Raw genomic sequence first — 4,443 nt, forward strand, 5'->3', positions numbered from 1 at the left:
GAGGCAATGCCGGCACCCCAGGGAGCAGACGTGTGGAGACCCCGGCTCGGGAAGGATCCCTGCATCCTTCTGCCCTCTACAGGGTAGCCTTTAAAACCCTAGATTAGTTTCTCCAGCCTATACTTTTCACCAATTCTTGTATTATCTCCCAACACTGAAGAGAAGGCCCCCCCCATTGGAAGTTCAAGTACCATTTAAAGACTCGTATCTCTTCAGAAGTAGCCATAACCAAGTGGTTGTCAAGCACCGGGTTATATTACACACAAGACCTTTCCCCACCCACCTTGCTGTCAGCCTTGCAGTGGTTCTCCACATCTGGCTCCACACGTTCGGGATCTAGCACAGATCAACCTACCTGAAAATTAACAAGCAACAATTTGAAACTGTCTGTGGAACGATGCTGGGGAGAGAGAAAAAGCTCTAGTAAATCCATTTACATTTTGGTCATCACAATTGTGGATCCATCATGGAAAAAAGCAGTGGAAGTATACATAAAAAACTTTAAAGAAACATCAGACAAACTTACTTTTCCATTTTCCAGCATGCACTCGTGTCAGCGATCTCGTCAATAAAGACCCAGAAAAACGTTATACAACCTGCTCCGTGGGCTACACAAGACAGAACTGGGTCCCACGTTTCAAGAGACAAGTTAAAATCCTATTTCCATCTCCGGGAAACCTATGTACAATTATTGTTCTATTTCATACAGCTATGCCTGTAGCTACTAGAGAGATTCTTGGCCTAATAATTATAGCAACAACTTACCTTCACGTATTTGTTCAGTTAAAATAGTTACTTAAATCATCTTGCCTTCTTCAAAATGGCTTTCAGCAAGATTCTGAGCCATCGCTGTAGGAAGAGCTGTCACACTCCCCTAAACAGCACTTCTTTAATAGGGGAACATTTGGATGATATTTGAAACAGCGGGGAGGAAAATAAATCCAAAGCCACTTGCACACACAGAGAAAAATGCTAGCCCCCTTTCAAGTTCTTTTTATTGCTTTTTGCCACTAGAATTAATTTTGATCATGTAGGAAGAAACAACTACTTTGAACTGATGCCAAACATTTCCTGCTCCATGACAAGACTCCATCTCTTTAAAGAACTTTATTGCATCTTGTAGAATGAGGATTATTTGGTGGTTACTGACAGGGAAGTGTACTGTGGGAAGATTCTAAAGTTCAATTACTGGCAATAAGAAAATGTCCAAAAGCCACAGGTTTATCATGAAGAGGCTCTTCCTCAACCCAGAAAAGCCAGTTCATGTTCTAAGCATTTAAGTAGCAGCACTACAAAGGGACGTGAGGGAGATGGCGATGCAAATACAGTTATTAAATATGCTAGCAAGTTCCTTCCTCTCCTCCGCCTATTCCTGAAAACAAGAGTGCAATGAAGAAAGGAAAAAATTCCCATCCTTGTAAAATTTCTAGTCTGTTTTCAAAACAATCTTATCACAGCACACTAACAATACAGGTAAGAACAGGGAATGCAAGAGAAAAGGCTTTTAAAGAACTTGGATCCCAAACAAACATTTACATTCATGAAAGCAACACAGGAAAGAGAAGGGAATAACGGAAACCAGTGAAAGAAGCAAAGACCAAGAATAAAGTTAGTAATAGAATAAATTAGTTTTCAGACCAAATTGCAAAGGGGTTAGAATGTGCATGTATGTAATTTCATGTTTTGTACACACTATTTTTAATAACCCAGCAATACTGCAAATCTGTAAAAGAGACCAAGGAACCCACCACGGTTTATAAAACATTTTTCATTTTCTGGTAAACTTTCAACCTTCCCCAAAATATAAAAATAGCCTTTACAGGAATCCTCCCCGCCCCGCCCCACCCCCCCCCAATTTAGCTGTCTTAATAGTATTTCAGAGGACTTGAAGATTTTTCTCCTAGCTATTAAGTAAACCAAACTTGCACACACATTCCACACAAATAAATACCCCCTTCACACATATACTTCCCCCCAAAAAAAAGTGATAACGCTCTTTTTGTGATAGATGTAATTTTTTTTGAATGGTTCTGCTGTCCAATTTAAGTTAGAATTTTCTTTGTCTTTTCTAAATCTTGAACCATTCCATAGTATATCTTTATTGCAAAAAAGTCAACATGCATCTTAGAAATTCAGATTGTAATCAATAAAACAAACATTACATATATGAATTTAAATGTATAAACAGTTAGAAATTCAACAATATCTCCTATTATACTATTACACAAGTTCACAATTTGTAAAAACTATAGTACAAGTTTACTATACACCAAGAGGAACTTTATTCCTTTTCACATGATTTTGTTAAAGGTGTTGTTTTCACAACAAGCAGGCAACTGTTTTCAGATGTATCTTTTCAACTCTTGAGCTTCTTCTGTTCCTTTTGTTTAGGTTAATTCAACAATGAAAGGGAGATAATTCTTCATAACAGTTACTTTCTTTTCTTATCACATACTCTTTCAATGTCTATACCCCAAGTTCTGACTAGTAACATCTAATTGCACATCACCTATAAATACACTGGGGCTGGTGTACACAAGTTACATTGTTGATTACAAATTTTGTCTAAGGTACTCTCTGGAAGTACATGGGAATTTCACAATAAAATGTTGCCATAAAAATAAAGCAAGCTGCACTGTCATGTTACCTATTGAAACAAGCAAACAAAAAAACCCCAAAACAAAGAACCCCAAACAGTTTAATATAGCCTAGTATACCCTAAAATACAGGGAGATCCATAAGCTTTGGCAAAATGAAGGTCACTTTCAAACAGCTTTCCTCCTCCTTAAACACTGGAAGTCAGATACCGCTATACTGCCCATCACTTAAATTCCCAATAATACAATAGCATGCTTTCAATGCACAAGCTAAGTTCAGAGGCACAACTCACTTTTGTGCCTCCACGTTTAGAAATCATGTTTGGGATGTCTCTTGAGGATTTATGTAAGCCTGCCAATATGTACTGTAAAGGGAAAAAAAAAAAGAAATCATATGAAGCTCTCAAAAAATCATTAAATAAAGCTGCCGCACTCGCTTCCCTCCTACCTAGCTCAACTCAAACAGCCAGCATGTCCCGGCAAGGGCAAGCATCCCTGAACACAGTGTGCCAGTCAGGTGTCACTTTAGAGCTAAAACCATATGAAAAGGAATCCCATTCCACATGTGTCAAAGGCTACTGCAGTTTTTCTTACAGCTTCATTCATTCACTGTAATTTTCATTTTCCAAATACAAAAATACAACAATTCTTATTGAAATCTATACGCTGGTAGTTTTAGTACACAAAAAAGCAAAATATTTACAAAATTATACAGTTTAAGAAAAAACTCTGTACAAAAAAATATATAAATCCTTTTGTTCCCTCTATCATTTTTTAAACTGTCAGGACTCAAATGTTTGCTGCAATGGATTTTTCAAAATATACACTGACTGAGCCACAGACATTAAAAAAAACATTAGAGATGATGGGAGAAAAGCAAGACATTCTTCTAAGTATGTAGGATTGGTTTCCCCTTGTTTCTTCATGTCTGTAATTTAGCCTCAGTATTAGCAGGAAAGTCCTAAGTATAAAGAGGTGAGGTTTAAATGTGAAGAAACAATACTGAAAGACATACTCCCTTCAATGACAAGGAAATAGAAAATGATACTGCTTTGACTTGATACACCACCACGTCAAGAGGATAACAAAGTTAGGGGAACTGTTAACCCAAAGGCATGCTCAACTACATGTCACTAGACAAGTTCAGAGCCACTGTAATTTAAAGGTTTTCTTCAGTCAGGAACCTGCTGGGAAATATACTGGTAAACTAATTATTCAAAAGAGGAGAGCATTTTTGCACCGACATTCTGTTTATTTTGTACAGAAACGTACATAAAATGTACTGAAAAGTGTACGGTACAAATGGACAGAGTCAAGTAAAATGCTTACTAGGCAATACGTTCATGAACCGCAAGAGCAGTGTAACAGTTAAGATACACAGCCCAAGTATCTGAACTTGCTATCCTCATTTCTATCATAATACACGCCATTTCTGGGGCGTGTGCGCATGTGTGTTTTTAAAATGGTACAACAATAAGGCAACTCAGAAGGTAATGGTGTTCATCTTAAATGTGTCTGGACAAAACTAGACTTGGAGATAAAATTAATAACCTTCCAGAACAGCTCTGAACACTCCTCTGAAGACTTATCAACTTAAAGCACTGGTTTAATGCCAGTGTTTGAGCAGGACACTGACATTCTGTTGGCTAAAAAGCATTTTGCTCTGAACGCTTCATGGGTTTGGTTTGAACATAAACAGTTGGTAACAGGGAGAGGAGGAAGAGTTTCTACTGGCTGGCAGGCGGTTGCCAGTTTAGTTGCTTTTCTTTTTGAGGAAGTATGAAACTCATTACATTCATGCTCACAAATACTGAAATGCAGTAAACAAACAGTCTAACTTAAACTT

This window comes from Gavia stellata, chromosome 16 (assembly GCF_030936135.1).
Source record: "Gavia stellata isolate bGavSte3 chromosome 16, bGavSte3.hap2, whole genome shotgun sequence".
Classification (NCBI taxonomy): Eukaryota; Metazoa; Chordata; class Aves; order Gaviiformes; family Gaviidae; genus Gavia; species Gavia stellata.